Source organism: Lissotriton vulgaris, chromosome 6 (genome assembly GCF_964263255.1).
Source record: "Lissotriton vulgaris chromosome 6, aLisVul1.2, whole genome shotgun sequence".
Taxonomy (NCBI): domain Eukaryota; kingdom Metazoa; phylum Chordata; class Amphibia; order Caudata; family Salamandridae; genus Lissotriton; species Lissotriton vulgaris.
Genome location: NC_141694.1, coordinates 453,077,648 through 453,098,982, shown reverse-complemented (window position 1 = coordinate 453,098,982; position 21,335 = coordinate 453,077,648).

Sequence of the window (21,335 nt, the reverse complement as noted above, 5' to 3'; positions counted from 1 at the left end):
ATCGACAGGGGTAAACCTTGGTCCAAACTATCAAACTGGAAAATCGCCCGCAACTTTTGATACAACTAATTGCACTTCATTCCGACACATGGATCCAAATAAATTAGGAACTGGAAACATTCTGTTGAGGAAAATAATAACTACCATGGGGCTGAAACAGGGATGTGTTCCTGTCCCAACTCTGTTCAACCTCTTCCTGGCAGAGCTTGACAACTGTATCCACCACGCCCCAAATTTAGGAGGCTTAACAATATCAAACCTGTTGTATGCAGATGATTTAATATTGATCAGTCAAACTCCAGTTGGCCTTCAGCATCTGATAAAATCTACAAGCAACTTTTCAGACACAAATGGTCAAATTATAAACTTGGAGAAGTCAAAAGTGATGATCGTAAATCGAAGGAAACAAGGGCATCTTCGCTGGGAACTTCAGGGTAAACTGTTGGAGGTAGTCGATGAGTACAAGTATCTGGGTATCACTTTCGACAGAAAAGGTTCCTTTGGACAACACAAATAGACTATTAGAACAAGAGGGACTGCAATGGCAGAAGCACTAAAAAGAATAAAGCACAACATAACAGGTCCTGATCCATCGCCCCTTCTAGAAGTCCTTTGAGCAAAACTGCTTCCTACCATCACCTACGGAAGTGAATGTATGAGATGAAGAGACAAAACAGTTCTCGATAATGCAGTGTCTAAATCAATTCGACTAATTTTTAACCTCCCTAATACATTTCTGCAGCTCAGCTAAGACTAGAATTTGGCCTCCAAAAACAGCAAGTAGCACGAAAGGGGGCATATGCAAAGTGCGGGAGAACGGTTCTATGAACTCATACGTATGGAAAGAGATGAACCAAAATAAAGACAATCCAGCTGCGGTCTACCTATGCTCGGCAATAAACTATTTAGCCCTACAGGAGCTTTGGGAGATCAATGGCCCACAGAGAATTTTTAAACAATTATTAAACAAAACAGTAAAGTTATTGTCTTTGGAAGAAGACAAATCTACCCTATCCAAAAGAGCACACAAGTAGTTTATCATTCATACTTACTCAAGGGCTGCGCCGTTAACCTACCTGGGAACAGGATTATCAAAGATTGCAAAAGAATCATATCTGAAATTGAGGATGGGTGTTTTACCGGTCAACCAGCACCTTCCCCCTTGGCAAAGGTTAGACACAACCACAAACTACAAAATCTGCGGCAAACTTAAAAACGATATCCTCCATTTGTTGTGTAGCTGCAGAGGCTTAGACAAAGAGCGCAAACTGTTACTAAAACCAGCTTGGAACATGAGAGGGATCCGAACCTGCAGGCAAGCATTAAAAGCATGCTTTGACGGAAGTGATATCCAACTAGCTTGCAGATTGGTGAAATTTGTTAATATTGCAAAAGCTATGTCAAATTTGACTGTAATATAACAGATTACGAACAGAGATCTGGTTTCAAATGGCAGAAGCGGCTACTTTGAAACCTTGGTTCTAACTGGAAATCATAGTCAGATACTAATAGAGCACAATGCATGGCACTGCATTACGGACATTGACAATAACTATAACAATTAAATCAGGAGCTTTTCCATTTTTAAAATGTTTTATCTGTTTTTACCTCAGTCAATCTGATAAAACATATAACTAACTGTTCTAACTGTAACATATGTTTAAACTCTTAACAAATGTATTGGTGTATGTGACCTAATTTTTAATGTATGATTTTGTAAAGATTTAAACTTAATCATGCAATAAACAATTCAAATTCAAAATTCAATTAAGCAAGAAGCTAAAAAACAAGTCAGGGAGATCTTAGATCAACTTGAATACCAAGGGGTGATTGAAACTTGCACCTCATCAATGAACAATCCTTTGTTTCCTGTTTCCAAACCAGACAATATATATTGTATAGTTTTGAATTACAGACATCTAAACTCATGTTGTAAAACATTTGCAGTGCAAAATGCACACAGTATAGCATTAAGGAATAACATTGTGCGTAAAAAATATAAAACCACAGTAGACATTTCAAATGGTTGCTTTTGTCAAAACATTGCACCTGAAAGCAGGCATTTAACTGCTTTCTCAATAATGCGGACCCAGCGTCAATTCTGTTGTCCCCCTCGAGTACTCAATAGTCCGGGATTATTCTCAGCAAGGGTAACAGAGTTACTACAAACTTATGATGACGAGGCATTGTCATATGTCAATGATATCTATCTGACAGACGATGACCTGAATAGGCACTTGAACAGGGTGAACACCATTACACTGGGCTTCGCCTATGAAGGGTATAAATTCAATTTAAAAAACTCAAGAATTGCCCATCTCAACGTCCTTTTTCTACGATATGAACTATCAAGTGAAGGCAAAAGCCTGTCAGCTAACTTTTTAGAAAAGTGTATGCTGCTCCAACCTCCAAAAACGCTGAAAAACCATCAGTCAATTCTAGGTTTCCTGAATTCTGGAAAAAACTTACATTCTAAACTATGCAGAAAGGGTTAAACCTCTCTATAAATTAATCAAACCTGATTTTAAAACAGTAAATTGGACACAAGAACACACAGAAATTTTGTGTTTCCTACAAAAAGACGTTAGCAACAAAACATTTACAAACATGCCTAAATGTATGGAACTTAGTGATCCGAATCATTCTGGTTCAATTAGGATTCCCCTACTAAACCTTTAATGAGGGTGAAAAAGTACCAATTGCATACAAATCACATTTGTATACACAAGCAGAAACGAAAATGCAGTTCAAACCGCTGTAGCAAAAGAAAGAGCCCCAGCACAGGGAAAACGCATTATGGTCGTAACACCTGTACCAGTCCTCGAGGCCATCTTTGATGTAAAGCTTTTGCATTCTGAATGCAAAAGCTTTACATCCAAGATGGATACAATGGGTTAATTCTCTTGCTGCAACTGATGTTGAATATTTTTTGATCCTTATTTGAAAACACAAGCATTCCTGCAATATGAACACAAATGTCCTCTGCCTACTGAAATTCTACATCTTGACCAAAACTAATTTCTAATTTATACTGACAGATCTGCACAACCCGCTACGGATGGTAAACAAGCTTATAGTGCAGCATGCGCAATCTTTAAAGGGTCGTATGCGGGATGGCAAATTATGACCTATGGTCACGAAAACGCAATCTCTAGGAGAACTACAAGCATTCAAATTGGCACTTGAAAATACGGATCGCGAATTCCCTACACTCACAGTATGCGATTGCTTTCATTGTGTTCAATCTTACAATTAATATTTACAGAACTGGCTTCAAAATGGTTTCAAATATGCAAAAGGTGGCACAATCAATAATAAAACGCTTTGGCAACAAGTAGTTCAGTTGCCAAATGGACTAAAAAACACTCATGTAATACACACCCTGAGTTATCAAAGTGATGGCGTTCACGTTGAAGGGAATTCATTGGCTGATGAAGCTGCGAAGGGGGCTGTGCAAATGGCTTCCATAGCTGCAAACACTTCTTCAAAAACAAAAATAGACAGTGAAATATTACTGGCTGTCAATGCTTCAAGCCGCACTGTTACCTAAAGGGTTTCCACTCACATACTCATATATAACTGATGCAAACAATGTTCCGTTTGTTCGAATCCCCGGAGTGAGGGATAGGGTAATTCCAAACATGGAACAAAGAATAGAACTAATCCTAGCACCACATGAAGGGCTCCCCTCTGTTCATGCAGGTGTTTCCGCCACAGTGTCATTATTAAAACAACGATACTGGTGGCCTTGCATTAGAAAACAGACCAGAAATTATGTCTAGGACTGCCAGAAGATGAAAGTCTCTACTGTGAAACGTCCTGTGCAGACGCCCCTGTAAATCTGAGATGAACCATTAGAGTGTGTTTACCTGGACTACTGGGGTCCCTTACAAAGGGATGGTAACTATGAATATATCATGGTCGCAGTGGATTAGTGTTCAATGTTCCTTTGGATGTGGCCTCAGTGCTGGGCAGATCATCGAAATGTTATAAAAGATTTGCAAGTCTTTATCGGCACATATGCAAGTGGCACACTACACTCAGATCAGTGCCCAGGATTTAGCTCTTGAGCTTACAAAGAATCCATGGCCAGTTTGGGACGCAGCATTGCGGTACTCTTGTCCATTTCATCCTGAGGGAAATGCTGTTGTGGAAAGAAAAAAACAGGACATAAAGCAGTCTGTAACAGCTAGTGTATTAGGTTTGGGTGATGGGTTAGTCAAACATCTTTATGGGGTCCAATCTAGTCTTAATAACTTGCCAAGACGTTCTTTAGGGGTATCTCTCCATATGAGGTCCTATTTGGGACAAGAATGTTGGTTCTGGACCTTGATTGTCATGGAACAGTGGTGGAAAACAAGAAATTTCATATCAAAGATCGTGTGGCTGTTTTACAGGACTTACATCTACTAAGATCGAAACAAAGCAACGTGTTCCTGAAGCCAGCCACCACTGGGGAAAAACCAACTATCCTAGCAAGGTCTGTCTGGATCCAGAAGCTTGGTGATCTAGTCAGAGAAAAGCTCGCAGACAAGAAGGAATTTGGGCCTTCTTACAGACAACCAGTACCTGTCCTAGCAATCCACAGATCAAGAACAGTTTTACTGCTGCCCCTTTCTGGCAAAAAGGAGAACAGATTTGTGCCTATCGACCTGATCAAAGCACATTATGTGGCCGATACTAAGCAGTAGGCCACATGGACTCCACCAATGTAGCAGACGCACTCCGCTAGCTACAATCCAAGAGGTTCAAACTGAGAGACTCATCACCTTTGAAGATTCTACAGTGAGAAGAGAAGGACTATGCAATAAAGCCATGGAACTCGTTCCTTTCAAAACAGTTCATCCTGATACACCTATCTACAACTAAGTAACAAGTGATCAAGTGGTTCCAGCGATTTCAACAAATCCTGATGCAATTCCAACTATTGACAGAACTGCCTCTGGCTATTTCATTAACTCTGATACATTTTCTGAGGATCCCCGCAAACCTGAAATGACGCCAGCACAACAAACTTTCAAAGAACAAGCAACAGACTTTTTCCATCACCTGAAAATGACTTATCTGGTTTCACCATGGATTGAACTATGGGCTGTTTTGGGAATATTTTTCTTTCTACTTTGGTTAGCTCTGGTAATAACTCTGGATATGCTGATAAATGGAAGATATATTCAAATGGACACAGCAAGTAGAAAAGTGAACTAACGTCTCCAGCCACACAAATCATCCCATCGTGAACAAAGAGACTTGTCATCAGTGAACATCACAGAAGTGCCTATACCGGATAGTATAATTTGGGACAGAACTGAATATGACTTTTTTGCCCCGTTGGATCTGTTGAGGATTCCACACCAATTCACGATTTTATTAAGTGACTTTATTACCTCTAGTACCTTTCCTGATGATTGGGACTTTGAGACTGTTAATAATATGATGTCAGATCTAAAAATGTCTGCAGTATTCACAAATCATGAATATTTAGAGGGTTCATCAGACTATGAACAAATGCATTGTTATAACCATTATGGTCATCATTTCTTGCACAAATCTGCAATACCTAGAAATGTACATATGTATAACCAATGGGAACATTGTCCTACACCTCCAAAGGATAGCTCAAAAACGTTTGCAATGAAATTTCCATATTGTCAGGGTTCACTATATCCAATGCTGGATCATTTTTAAAAAAAACTGTAAATAAGACAGTAATGAAAAATATGTTGACCAATACAAAACGGATTTATTCTGCAGCCTTTATTGCCCAACTGTCTAGATAGGGTTTCGACTTCTGGAAAGGCAACATTGAGACAAAATCTGTCTGGAGTACAAAAGATTGGCAAGTGCAGGGGGTAGAAGCTTTGTTTGAGCCTGTATTATCCCTGAGCAAATAATGTTTTTGAATGACACTGTCCAACAAATATCTTGCCTTGGGTTAGCCAAGATCAAGGACTTGAACACACCGCTCATATCTATACCTGCAAGTAAAGGCACTACATGGGTGGAGGTTGACGAGATAATATTTTGCATCACAACAGATCCAATCCTCAATAGAAAAAGCGGTTCCTTTAGCCCACAGACACAAATAACTGTCAAGATCGATTCCTGAACAAATTACAGGGTTTCACTATCAATAGGCCAGACCCAAGATATATTCAAAGACAGCATCCTGGGATAGTAACAACAGACAGTGTAGGGAAACTATGCCTTGATTGGCTACAGAAATCTACATTTGAAGATGAGAAACAACACTTATCTTTCCTTAAAGATGGTGCAGACCTTAGGGAATTCTTGGCAGGACCAAGAAAACTGCACCAAAAGCGCTTAATATATGCTTATAATGAAATATGGAAGATTATCCAAGCAGAGACTGCAGAACGAATACGAGAAATTGATCGTATTGATTAGGAGAAATCTCTCTCTGTAATAGACAATGGGTTAACAACTCTGTCGTCCAGGATATATTCATTGGACAACATTGTGTCTTCTGCCATAGACATCATGGAACAAGACTTGGTCATGTTGCAACATGGTCAGTCTCAATTACGTTCTATCATGCTATTAGGCTGGAGCTCCAAAACTTGCGTTCAGGCTATGTGCCTTGGTGTTTAATCAATATTACGTCACTGGTTTAAGTATAAAATCTCACTGATACACAGATCAAACTGGCATAAAGGGGAGCAGAATGTACGGTGCTAAGCATTGAAAAAACTTGAAAGATTACCATTCACAGTGGTGGAGAAACCAGCTACTGAATGGATAAAACATGGTAAAATCACTCTGCCTTTTACAATTTTCCATTTTCAGTATTGCCTAAAACACATACCAGCAGGCAAATATGAAAGGTTGGGTAAACAATACATCAAGTTATCCTGGAATTTACCATACACACTCAGATGTTGGAGTGGGGGGCGTGAAGTGTTCCTTAGCAATAGAAACTGAAAACGCACTAAGCGGTTCTCTCCTTTGTCAGGGTGTTAATTTACACGGGGCCTGCGTTTGTTCCACTACAAACATTTCCTGTCTCCTGCAAGGTTCACCAGCTGCAGTGATTATTCCAAGTTTTTGACTACTTTCTAATGAGAGTCACCCATTGTTGAATGATCACAGCTGCTGTGGCATGTTGCCAGGTATTCCATATCTAGTGACTGTTTCGTCCAGGGTCACTTGCTGTATGTAAGTATTGTTTCCACAAACCAAGACAGTCAGGGAGTCGCATCTATGTCCTTCACTGAACATCTCTTCTATACGAAGTGATACTCTAAGCAGATTGAAAGCCATTCTTTTACAAAAAACTGTGCCACTGACCTCGGCCAAAAAAACTATGATCGACAAGTCGCAAGGACTTCTGCTGAGATACTTGCCCTTTTGAATACAAACTGCCCTATGTATTTCTCAGAAATGTTGGATCGTATCTTAAATATGTCTGATATGAGCGGTATTGTACATATGTTCAGGACTGTTAGAACCTATTGAAGCAATCCTCTGAATATTTCCCAACTTCGTGCACTTTTTGGACGTGTTGCAGGGATCCTATTTTTGCTCCTACTGCTACGATATGGCAAGCCAAAAAACCAGCGCCACTCCCAGCACCGTAGAGAGAGCTCTATTGGAGATTAGGTGTCGTGAGTGCATCGTTCAAATTCTAGACTTACCTCATCTACGAGAATTAAATACCACATGGTTTCTGTCATTCAGATAAATCTGGAAAGATTGCATCTTACCTGTTCTACGCTGCCTGCTTTGCGGTGAAGAATGCGTGCTAGACATCTGTCAAACACTCCCATCAGTCATGCCTATGGATATCGATACTCTGCTGGGCCCAGTAACGGCCCATGCTCTGTGTTGTCCCCACCGGCTACCAATTCTGATGACGGCATTCATTGAGATCTCACAGACGCAAAGTGCAACTGCTGAGGTACGAGAGGAAACACAAGCAAGCAGGTAACATCCGATATGAACATTACCGATGCGCCCAATGCTGAAGGTGATGCTTCTCATCTATATGCGGTTAATCTACTAAACCAGGTAATCCAACTTTTGCCTATAATAATAGATGACTTTTTGACTACACACATAGATTTCGTTTCCTCCAGGCCCTATCACTGACTTTTGATTTTGGCACACAGTGTTCGGAGAGACTTTGAATTTGACCTTCATTTTTTAAAAAACAAAGAACTTTTTCCTATGATTAATTTTTTTCTTCCAAATTAGTATTTTTCATTTTTTGGCACAAGTAAGCTGCTTATAGTAGAACTATCCATAGATAACAAGAATTGTTTGAATGCATCCAGAGACAATATATGACCTTGTCTACAACTGAATGATTATGTAATCTGAAATGAAATGGTTTCGGCCCATATATATATATATATATATATGGGCCAGAAGGGACAGAGCGAGTCTCAGTGCAACAGGCATCTGAGGAAGGCACACCCGCCGAAATGCATCATGCCCTGCACTCTGTGAATAAACGGCTGCCTGAACTTCCCCTGCTGTGTCCTCTGATCTTTTCTTCTGGAGCGGATCGTTTGTTCATATTTTCACGTGCTGGCCAATTGCGCGTGTAAGAGGACCCGCCTCACCAAGTGGCCTGCAAACAAAAGTGGCAACGTGGCGAAGCATCCAAGGTATTGGAAAATTGCAGGTCCGCCACATGAAAGGTTCCGGGAATGCGGCTGCTGTTAGGAACAGTCCGTCACTGTACGGAGATGCGCGGTAACTTTACTCGCGTATCACAGCCTCACTTTGGATCCAGGACTGTGACTGAGGCGTTTGGGGACCCAAGGCAACCGGGAACACTTCGTATTTGGGACTTGCTAGGTTGCCATTCAACCTTTCCCTTCTTTCAACACAGGCACCATAGCGCTGACATCAGCTTACAAGGAGCCACTATTGACACTCACTGCAGTGATGTATTATGGGAACTGGAGTCTGGGACATCAGGGCTGCAGCTGCTACCAATCATTAGTGATTCCAGCTTGGCTCCCGCCCATGGGAGGGCCGTGTAGCATTCAAAGAAGGGACAGAGCGAGTCTCAGTGCAACAGGCACCTGAGGAAGGCACACCCGCCGAAATGCATCATGCCCTGCACTCTGTGAATAAACGGCTGCCTGAACTTCCCCTGCTGTGTCCTCTGATCTTTTCTTCTGGAGCGGATCGTTTGTTCATATTTTCACGTGCTGGCCAATTGCGCGTGTAAGAGGACCCGCCTCACCAAGTGGCCTGCAAACAAAAGTGGCAACGTGGTGAAGCATCCAAGGTATTGGAAAATTGCAGGTCCGCCACATGAAAGGTTCTGGGAATGCGGCTGCTGTTAGGAACAGTCCGTCACTGTACGGAGATGCGCGGTAACTTTACTCGCGTATCACAGCCTCACTTTGGATCCAGGACTGTGACTGAGGCGTTTGGGGACCCAAGGCAACCGGGAACACTTCGTATTTGGGACTTGCTAGGTTGCCATTCAACCTTTCCCTTCTTTCAACACAGGCACCATAGCGCTGACATCAGCTTACAAGGAGCCACTATTGACACTCACTGCAGTGATGTATTATGGGAACTGGAGTCTGGGACATCAGGGCTGCAGCTGCTACCAATCATTAGTGATTCCAGCTTGGCTCCCGCCCATGGGAGGGCCGTGTAGCATTCAAAGAAGGGACAGAGCGAGTCTCAGTGCAACAGGCACCTGAGGAAGGCACACCCGCCGAAATGCATCATGCCCTGCACTCTGTGAATAAACGGCTGCCTGAACTTCCCCTGCTGTGTCCTCTGATCTTTTCTTCTGGAGCGGATCGTTTGTTCATATTTTCACGTGCTGGCCAATTGCGCGTGTAAGAGGACCCGCCTCACCAAGTGGCCTGCAAACAAAAGTGGCAACGTGGTGAAGCATCCAAGGTATTGGAAAATTGCAGGTCCGCCACATGAAAGGTTCTGGGAATGCGGCTGCTGTTAGGAACAGTCCGTCACTGTACGGAGATGCACGGTAACTTTACTCGCGTATCACAGCCTCACTTTGGATCCAGGACTGTGACTGAGGCGTTTGGGGACCCAAGGCAACCGGGAACACTTCGTATTTGGGACTTGCTAGGTTGCCATTCAACCTTTCCCTTCTTTCAACACAGGCACCATAGCGCTGACATCAGCTTGCAAGGAGCCACTATTGACACTCACTGCAGTGATGTATTATGGGAACTGGAGTCCGGGACATCAGGGCTGCAGCTGCTACCAATTATTAGTGATTCCAGCTTGGCTCCCGCCCATGGGAGGGCCGTGTAGCATTCAAAGAAGGGACAGAGCGAGTCTCAGTGCAACAGGCATCTGAGGAAGGCACACCCGCCGAAATGCATCATGCCCTGCACTCTGTGAATAAACGGCTGCCTGAACTTCCCCTGCTGTGTCCTCTGATCTTTTCTTCTGGAGCGGATCGTTTGTTCATATTTTCAGGTGCTGGCCAATTGCGCGTGTAAGAGGACCCGCCTCACCAAGTGGCCTGCAAACAAAAGTGGAAACGTGGCGAAGCATCCAAGGTATTGGAAAATTGCAGGTCCGCCACATGAAAGGTTCCGGGAATGCGGCTGCTGTTAGGAACAGTCCGTCACTGTACGGAGATGCGCTGTAACTTTACTCGCGTATCACAGCCTCACTTTGGATCCAGGACTGTGACTGAGGCGTTTGGGGACCCAAGGCAACCTGGAACACTTCGTATTTGGGACTTGCTAGGTTGCCATTCAACGTTTCCCTTCTTTCAACACAGGCACCATAGCGCTGACATCAGCTTACAAGGAGCCACTATTGACACTCACTGCAGTGATGTATTATGGGAACTGGAGTCCGGGACATCAGGGCTGCAGCTGCTACCAATCATTAGTGATTCCAGCTTGGCTCCTGCCCATGGGAGGGCCGTGTAGCATTCAAAGAAGGGACAGAGCGAGTCTCAGTGCAACAGGCATCTGAGGAAGGCACACCCGCCGAAATGCATCATTCCCTGCACTCTGTGAATAAACGGCTGCCTGAACTTCCCCTGCTGTGTCCTCTGATCTTTTCTTCTGGAGCGGATCGTTTGTTCATATATATATATATTCACTGAAAAAACCATAGGTTTTAGCCCATATATAGTTAGGGATTAGCATTTTCAAAACCTTAATTTACTCGCACAAAACCATAGAAATTCGCATATATAGTTAGATGCAATAACTATATATCGCGCACCCGCAACCCACTGCTGATGATGTCACATATTACATCATTCATGACATGGTCAGTGACATCACTGATGACATCACTGATGACATCTCAAATGACATCACTGATGACATCTCAAATGACAACATCCAGTGACTGTATGTTTCTGTAAAGTTAAAATATGTCTTAGATATTGAAGAATGAGTGGATGTATAAGTGTTTGGATGAAGGATTTAGTAGGTGCATGACTGACTGTATGAGTGAGTGATTAAATGTGTCTCACTGAGTGCATGGGTTAGTGACTAAACTGTCTTAATTTGTGCATCATCATGTCTGTTGTTCTGTAAACAGCTGCATGTGTTGATCAGTAGCTATATGAGTAACTATATGGGTTATTGATTGGTTGCCCAAATATTTGTATGGAAGAGTGAGTGTGTGAGTGGGGGTGGCTGGGAGGTGTGTGACTCTGTGCATAGATGTGTGAGCAGTTGATTCACTAGATATATGGGTTCAAAAGTGCATGTGAAAACAGCTGTGTGGGCGGTTGACTATCAGCATGAGTGCATTGGTGAGTAATTGGATTTATCAGTGCTATATGTCAAAGTAAGTACATATGTAAAACACAGTACATGTAAGAGTTGACATATATAAATAACTGTGCATAAGAGCCAGTGAATGTGTGAGTGGCTGTATGGATCATTCTGAACTTGTATCAGGGATTGTATAAGAGAGTAAATATGTGTTAGTATATGTTTGATTAAGTAAGGTGTGTATAACTGTATAGTTGAGGAAATAGAGGTGTGATTGATTCTTTGCATGACTGACTAGGTGTGTGAGTAACTCCATGGATGAGTGACAGTCTGTGAGAGTCTGTTTACACTGATTGTATCTAAGGTTATATTAGAGTCTGAAGAGATTGATCGTATTATCACATGAATGATATCATCAGTGATGTGATCAGTAATGACAAATGAGATGTTATCAGTGATGTTATTAGAGATGTCATCAGGGATGTCATCAGTGATGTCACTGACCATGTCATGAATGATGTAATATGTGACATCATCAGCAGTGGGTTGCGGGTGCGCGATATATAGTTATTGCATCTAACTATATATGCGAATTTCTATGGTTTTGTGCGAGTAAATTAAGGTTTTGAAAATGCTAATCCCTAACTATATATGGGCTAAAACCTATGGTTTTTTCAGTGAATTTCAAAGGTTTTTTAATAGCAAATATCAAAAGCTGTAAAATGTCAAGTACGTGATAAGTAAAAACTTTTTCGTGTTTATGCAGGCTGATGTGCTTTGAACGCTGCCCCCCCTCCCCTCTTTTCTCTTAGTAGTACTCTCTCTTTGCAGATAGTGAAGGGTAGTTAACGCAGGCCTTTACCCCCGTTGTAATCCGTCGTGCCTGCTTGTCTCTCCATTTGATTGATTGTTATCCAAGCATTTACTGTTTTACAATTGGTTCTCTTTGGTTCATTCTCTATTTACAAACAAGCACAAAGTCGCAATACTCTGTTTAGTCTTTGCAGATTGTGAAAAATCGTGTAAAAAACTAAAAGTAATCGAGCAAAATCAGTAGGCCACTAATGGGATCTCTTTTTGACCTCGCTAAAATAGAAACATTAGGAACAACCCTTCTTGAGAAATACGAAAATAGTGAGATGAACTAAGCTCCACACCATGAGGACTGCAAGACAGCTCGGCTCCGCCACCCACCCCGCCCAAAATAACGATAAACTCTATGCAAATATTATAAATATATACAACACACCAGCAAAGTAACAGGGTAAAACATTTTATTAAATAACTATTTACATAACTATTTTATACTTTTTGTTGCCTGATCCGGCAAGCTCAATCGATCGAGTATGAAACTCATAAACTCTGATAGCAAGCGTTGCTGCTGATGCTATGCAGACAAAAACTGGTTTTCAGTTTGTACATTCATCAAGATTTTTCCATCCAAGGCTGGTTGAGAGTTTGTAGAACGATAGCTTCAGATTTTCAACATACGGTGTGGTGGCGCGGACTGGGAGGGGGCGCTTGGCTCCTGCCCCCTCCCCAAGTCGTGTTGCCCTGATATGGCCTAAGATCGCCCCCGACATAGGCGGCCGGCTCCCGGGGTCCGGCGGAACTTTTTGCCTTTTGATGACTCATCCATTCTGGACCTTGTCCCACAATCCGTTTGACCTGAAGACACGCTGTAGTGGGGCGCCCCTTTACCGTTTCAGTTGCCATTCCGCCCGCTTTTGCTACACTGTGCCTCTTCCGCCATTCAGCTGTTTACCGCCCGCTCTTGCGACTACAGCGTCTCACTCATCATGTAGTTGAGTTGCGCCCACTCTTGCGGTGCAGCGATAGGCGGCTGCCACAAGACTCTCAAAATGGCGGCTGGCTCTTCAGATTTGGGCGTGATCCACTAAAATGGCCCTGGGACACCTTGGAACTCGGACGCTTGTCTGCTAGGGCTTGGGCCCCCTTCTCGAAAGCGCCCCCTGAGCCTTGAAGATTCTACAAAAGTCTTAGGGGCCCCCGACTCCCGCAGGCTTCTGGTGGGGAGCGGCTGCCATGATTGCTCGTGGAATGGCCACGACTGAGCTACGAGATGGTGGTGCTCTCATGCTGACGCCAGCATCAGTCTGAAACATCCAGAAACACTGTAGACTACCAATTCGATCAGTTCCGGTAGCGCCCCAACGTGACCCGGTAGGCAAGAACTTGCCCTCGCCTCTTTGACTGATGGTTCTTGTTGCCTGTCCCTTCTGTTGTCATTTAACAGAACTTTTTAGACTGCTGAAAGGGGTTGTGTTCCGACCGCTGGTTGGTGGAGACATTTTGACTATATTCTGGACCTACGTTGTTGCGTAATGCGTTATATGACACGCCGCATTAGCGCACCTGGAAGTGCTCCGGTGCGCGAAGCGCAGCTTCCCGGAAGCGATCCGGGGCGCGGCGCGGCGCGTAACGTAAGCATAACAGGTCATGTGACTTGTTTATAAAACTTTTCATTGGTTCATTTTACTTTTGTTATTCTAATGATGAAAGGCTTGGTCATATGACCTAAAAATTACGCTTTTCATTGCTTTCGAACATTATTTTTTCTTAAACATATATGTTATAATGTTCCAGGCTAATGTACTTTCCCGGAAAATTTACAACTGTCCTGCAAGTAAAATATATTCCTTTTTTAGCAAAAGGGTGTTTCTTCATCCCATGACGGAGCCGTTGTGCAAAAGATGCTCGGCCTGCTGTCTTAAACGCCGATACGCCTGAATATCAGATTCTTATCGATCACTTTATGTTGCAGGAGTAAAAAACACAACAGCCCTTGACCATTTATCTTAACTGCGTTCCTGCGTATTATACCTTTTATCCGTCATATATTGGACTGCTTTATTTCACTTGCCTTTTACTAATTCGAAAACAGTGACTAAAATTAAAAACTTTACCAATGTAAATACTACTACCATGTTTTGTTTTAAAAACCTTTATTGTGAAAATGTCAGTATACAAATACGGGCCTATAACCACGTGGGCCGGCCACGGAGCAAACTGGAATCGTATATGATGAGGAAACATTTACACTGTAGAGGAACGTAACGAGCGGGCCATTAGGTTGCAAGAACTAAGGTGTCTAACAGTTGCGGAATCGGTGGACGTACATTTTGTAATTAAAATACGACAGGGCCACTTACAATAAAATTTTCAAGATATACATTTGCGGGCAAGTACCATGGGTGACGTTAATTCGAACTTACAATAGTACAGTAATCAATAACACATCAGAACTTAATATCAATAGGGATGTCCAAATGTTCAATCAGTACTCGTCCCCGCCCGCCATGTGCTTCACAACTGCATACGTATCTCGTGATATCAAGGTTGTTCAACCAGTACACAACAAGGAGTTACGAGTCCCATTTATACCGGCGCCATTTTGGGCGAGGCCGGGCAGGTCCAGGATATAGTCAAAATGTCTCCACCAACCAGCGGTCGGACCAGAACCCCTTTCGGCAATCAAAAAAGGTTCAGTTAAATGACAACAGAAGAGATAGGCAACAAGAACCAACAGTCAAAAGAGGGGAGGGCAAGATCTAAAGCCATTGTTCTACAAACTCTCAAGCAAACTTGGATGGAAAAATCCTGAAGAATGTACAAACTGAAAACCATTTTTTGTCTGTATAGCATCACCAGCAACGCTTGAGTCAGCTTTGTGTGAAGCCGCCATTTTGATTCAATCAATAGCGTCCCCCTGCACACATTCAGGGACCTGGTCGTGTCTAAAGGTCAAACGGATTGTGGGACAAGATGCAGAAAGGAAAAGGAAAAAAGTTCCGCCGGACCATGGGAGCCGGCCGCTTATGTCATGGGCGATCTTTGGCCACACCAGGGCAATAGTGAAGCTGCAGCAGGTGCAAATAACTCAGAACTCTCAACTATGACACCCAACATCCAGGACTTGCCATCCGGATCTTGGCTCTCAACTATGGCACCCAACATCCAGGACTTGCCATCCGGATCTTGGCGCCTTGTGCTCGTTCCGACCTATTCACACATCGGTCCGCTACTGACACCACCTCATAAGCCAACGGGGTACCCCACGCCGAGTTTCGGCGCAGCATTGTAGGATGGCCACATCAGTGCGGCAACTTGCTGGACACCATCTCGGTGCCATCCAGATCTCGGCGCGTTGTGCTGCCTTCGGTCTACTATAGCCGCAAGTGCGGACGCAACTCAGCTGGATAGCGAGTGAAACACCAAGGGGCGCCCCACTGCAGCCAAGGAGCCTCCATCTTGGGGGCGACGCACAGCATCACATTGCTTTCTCAAACAGCCCCCACTGACTGACGCGACCTCACAGGCCAACGGGGCGCCCCACGCCGACTTTCGGCGCAGCAATGTAGGATGGCCACACCAGTGCGGCAACTTGCTGAACACCACCTTGGTGCCATCCGGATCTTGGCGCGTTGTGCTGCCTTCGGCCTATTCGCACATCGGTCCGCTACTGACGCCGCCTCACGTGCCAATGGATTTTCTACGCTTTTTATACCAGCGCGTAACGTAAGCATAACAGGTCATGTGACTTGTTTATAAAACTTTTCATTGGTTCATTTTACTTTTGGTTTCCTAATGATAGAAGGCTTGATCATATGACCTAAAAATAACACTTTTCATTGGATTAAAACATTTTTTTTTCCCAAACGATGAAAGCCCCACCTTGTTTCTGGATGTTTCAGACTGAAGCTGGCGTCAGCATGAGAGCACCACCATCTCGTGGCTCCATCGTGGTCATTCCGTGAGCAATCATGGCAGCCGCTCCCCACCGGAAGCCTGCAGGAGTCGGGGGCCCTCAAGACTTTTGTAAAATCTTCGAGGCTCAGGGGACATCCGAGTTCCAAGGTGTCCCAGGGCCATTTTAGTGGACCAGGCCCAAATCCGAAGAGCCGTCCGCCATTTTAAGAGTCCTGTAGCAGCCGCCTATCGCTGCACCGCAAGAGTGGGCGCAACTCAACTACATGGTGAGCGAGACGCTGTAGCCGCAAGAGCGGGCGATAACCAGCTGAATGGAGGATGAGGCACAGTGTAGCAAAAGCGGGCGGAATGGCAACTGAAACGGTAAAGGGGCGCCCCAGTACAGCAGACGAGCCTCCAACTGGGGAGGCCCGATCACGCCGCCTCACCCCCGCCCCGGGGGCGCCACACGCCATTTTTCGGAGCAGCATTGTAGGATACCAAAACCAGTGCTGCAACTTACTGGACATCACCTGGGTGCCATCCACATCTCAGCACGTTCTGCTGCCTTGGGACTATTCGCACAACAGACCGCTACTGACGAGGCCTCCCCCCGCACCACCCGGGACGCCCCACGCCGTTTTTCGGAGCTGCATTGTAGGATACCAAAAACCAGTGCGGCACCCAGGTAACATCACCTGGGTGCCGTCCAGAACTCAGCACATTGTGCTGCCTTGGGACTATTCGCACAAAACACAGCTACTGACCATTGTTGCTTCTTTTTTTTAAAAAATGTTTAAAAGTATTTACTGTTTTTGTTGCGTTGTATATATTTATAAGTTATTAAAGTGTTATAATCCTACAACTTTGTTGCAGTGATATATATTTTTAATGTGACACATAATTGTGAAGACTTTGATGTACAAAAAGGCATCCCTGGAATCTTCCGCTTCAGGCTCGGACCCACACACCCTCACAGTGAGAATCCCCTCCCCAAGCACAATACAGGATCGTTATCAGATAGTAGGAACGCATGTGGTGTGACGGATCTCATGAGGTGGGGCCTTGATCTACTGTAACTCCTTTGAAGAGGGGTGATTCTCTACAGCTGGGGCCATAAAGTACACCTGCAGGACTAGGTGATAGCCTGGGACCGGCCTGGACAATCGGACACAGAGGAAGAGGAGTGTCAGAGGGTGCGGTAGTGAATAGGGTGAAAGGGAGGTGTCGGGCAGGCACAGGGTGTGATTCTCAGAGAAGAACAGCGCAGATGGGAGGAGGTTTCTGGGCCATGCATGAGAGAGAGAGCGGTGGTGACCAGTGCGTGGGGGAGATGCTTGCGAGGGAGGGAAGCCATGCTGAGGATCAGTGGCGTGCAGAGAGTGGGTCTGGTCAAGGCATCTAAAATGGCTGCCGTGCTCAACAAAAGTGTGGCATTGCAAAAAAGACAAGATGGCGCAGACAATGTTTATCAATAAGGATTAATTTATAACAATTATTTTTAACAAAATATTTAACCGCAGTGACAAAATAGCGGTCAACAATTCCTGATTTCCATCGAATCGAACGTTAACAGACGTCACGCAGCAAAAAAAAAAAACGCTCATGCACAGCCACTGGAAGACATGTATCAACATATATGAGCCTCCTCAGCCACCCTCAGAAAACATAAGGGGTCAGGATACGTCTCCCGTACCCCCTTATACCTAGTAATTTAATTAAATCGAAACACAAAATGGCGAATTCCCGTTTCGCTACCAGTTTTCGGCCCGTTTCGCGAACCGAGAAGCGCTTCTACAGCGAAAAATCAAATTTTTATTATTTGCCCCACAGGACCCTTTAATAACCCCAACATCATTCCTAGGGGGTCAAGAGGAGTCTACCTTGCCCCCTTTCATTAAATTCTCCCTTCGTTATTCTCCTCCTCTTGTCTCTCGATCCTACCGAGAGACAAGATGGCGGCCGCACCGGACTGTTTAGAATGTTGACAGACACCGGAGAGCCAATCAGCTTCGCTACGCAAAGCTCCGTTACGCGAAAAGTACGCAATCTGGTGCGCTATCTGGAACGCTGTCACAGATATATCTGTTTTTTTAAACGTTAATTTCTCAAAATCCACTCAAGCACATATATTGAGACCCAGCAAAGGCACATCGGGCTAACAGTCCCTATAATTTTGCCAAGTTTTGTGTAAATCCATTCAGCCGTTCGAGCTAAAAGTGAGGCCAAAGGCCCTATAGAAAAATGAATGGGAAATACGCGTTTTGGGACCCCCCTTTTTCTTGGCCCCCCCTTGACGGAACCCCCCCAAATTTTCAGGGGCTGCTCAGAAACAAAATGTGCCATTTTCCTGAAAATTTCAGCCGATTCCGTCCACAAACTCCAAAGTTATTAGACATAGAATTTTCAAAAGTTCCATAGAGAAAAAATCCTAACTATATATACCTACTGGCGACCGCCACTCCTGTGTTTACACGTGATCATAAACAGGCGCTGACACCGTGGGGTCTCATTCAGGAACAAGTTTTATTATTTATCACAAGTGCAAAGTTTGACGCGTTTTGACGGATGAAACTGTCTTGCTCACAACAAAGAATTCAGGTAAGTGAGTGCTTTTTAAACATGCAAAGTGCTCATTGGTCTGCGCGGCGGCATCATTGTTGCCATAGCAACCATTTCACCATGGCCACAGAAAAGTTACAACTTTAAATGCAACACTTAAAAACGCGCTGCACATAGTATTCACATTAAGCGCAAAACAATAATAATGTAAACATATTCGACAACAATTCAATTCCATTGTATCAATGTTTAAACTTTTATCAGCTAAGGTTCAGCGCTTGTGAAACTCGTGAAGCTGCCACCTTCAACTTTCAAGGTGACTCAGCGCGATATGTGGTTGGTCATTGTTTATATATTTGGTCATGCGTGTATAAACTTATACACATATTGTCTATATACATAGGTACCAGTCTTTACTGTAGGCTAAGTAATTACCATTGTTGTTTAAACAATTTTTATTGCAGAGTCAATCACAATTTACTTTACAGGTATCAGAATCCCTGAGTGAAGAGTCATTTCCCTGTTGCTTCCCATCGTCCCCGTACACAGCCATTCAGCCCAAAACCCGGAGGTAGGGCGGCGCTATTCAATTTCAGTTTACAATTTTGTCTGGGTCATCTGCAGCATTCAACATATGAGTCTCTCTGCCCTCTGCTTTTGTATTTTCACTCCATTCCCGTTTGCACTTGCTAAGATTCGTACGTATTCTGCTACTGGATCTCGGGACTTTCCCCCTCCCCCCCCTCCCCTCCCACCCCGGTGTCCGCAACTGTGTCTGGCGCTAGGATACACGCCTATACTGTGGGCCTCCGGATCTTTGTATGTTTACTGCTCGTGTGTTCCTGGTGCTGGCGGAGGGGTCATAACCCTCTCCATAGGAGCCACCTGCCCCTCCGCCTCCTCATCCCCCTCCTCATCCAACACACTATCCCTCAATGCCTGTACTAGCATTTCCCATGCCATGGCTGCGTCCTGTGCTTTCTCGTCAGCAGTACGGCGAGCCAGTTGGTACCTGATCGTGCTCTCCGCCGCCGCCCACTTCAGGAATTCATTCAGCCACCTCCGGTGTGTTGGCCCTACTGTCGACTTCCAGCCTTTGGTTAGCTCCCTCATTGCGATAATTAGGCCCATGTCGATGAATTTGCTAGACAGTGTATTCTTTCGCGTGTGTGGGAACCAGTGCAATAGGGTAACTGCGCTGTCATACTGCAACTCCCTGTCCGCCACCTCATTTAAGGTGTCACCTATTCCGCCCCAATACTCCTGCAAGCGGGGGCAGCCCCTCAGCATGTGCACCAGGTCCGCACCTAACTGGCGACATCTGGGACAGGCTGCGTCCTCCGCACCAAAGTACTCTGCTATTTTACTCGGGGTAAGGTAGGCCCTGTGAATGATATAGAGGTGTATTAATTGAAAACTGGTGCTTTTCCTAGCCCTCCGCACTAGCTGGGACCACGTCGTATCTGGGATGTCCAGTTGCAGGTCCGTTTCCCATTTCTGCTTCAGGGGTGTGAGTGGTTGCAGGGTATCTGTTTGCATTCTGGAGTAGAGGCATGCTAGTGATGTCATGGGCTCCATCAGTCCCTCCCCCCAGTGCGCCTGGATAGCTCTCACCACCGCCGCATGCATTAGGTAGTCTTCCCTCGGAAGGTCGTACCTTTCCTGCAATGTCTGGTACGGGGCCAACACCCCGTCGTCGTAGAGATCCCCCACCCCTTGTAGCCCAGCTTCTTCCCACAAACTTAGTCTCGACCAGTCTCCGCCATGTGGGAGAGCGGTTACCATACCCAGCGGGATCTCAGGTGCATACGGATGCCCGGGTCCCATTCGCTTTTGCGTGCGATTCCAGCACAATCTCAGCGTCCGTTCTTCCTGGGACAGCCCTGCGATCCTCAGTTTTTGCTGCATGGTAATGTATGCTAGTATGTGACGGGGGTGCCATTATTCCTTTCCTGCTCCGGGCCGCGGTATAATCTTGCAACCTCCTGAGTAAAGAACTGCAATTGGGCTGCCAAGTAATAGAGCTCGAAGTCTGGGACCGCTAGGCCGCCCTCATCCTTCGGGCAGGTCAGCGTGGCCAAAGCAATTCTACGTCTGCCCACTCCCCATAGAAAGGACACAATCAACGATCTCAACTGTCTGAAGATAGTTCCAGGTATCCATACAGGGAGGGTCCGGAAGAAGTATAAGAGTCGTGGCAGGGCAATCATCTTAAGGAGCGAGACCGGGCCCGTCATTGAAAGGGGCAGGGAAGCCCAGAAGGTCATACTACTCTTCAAGGCGCGGATACAGCGACGCAAATTGCCTTCCAGTAGGTCCGCGGGCTCATGATATATGTATACTCCTAGGTAGCTC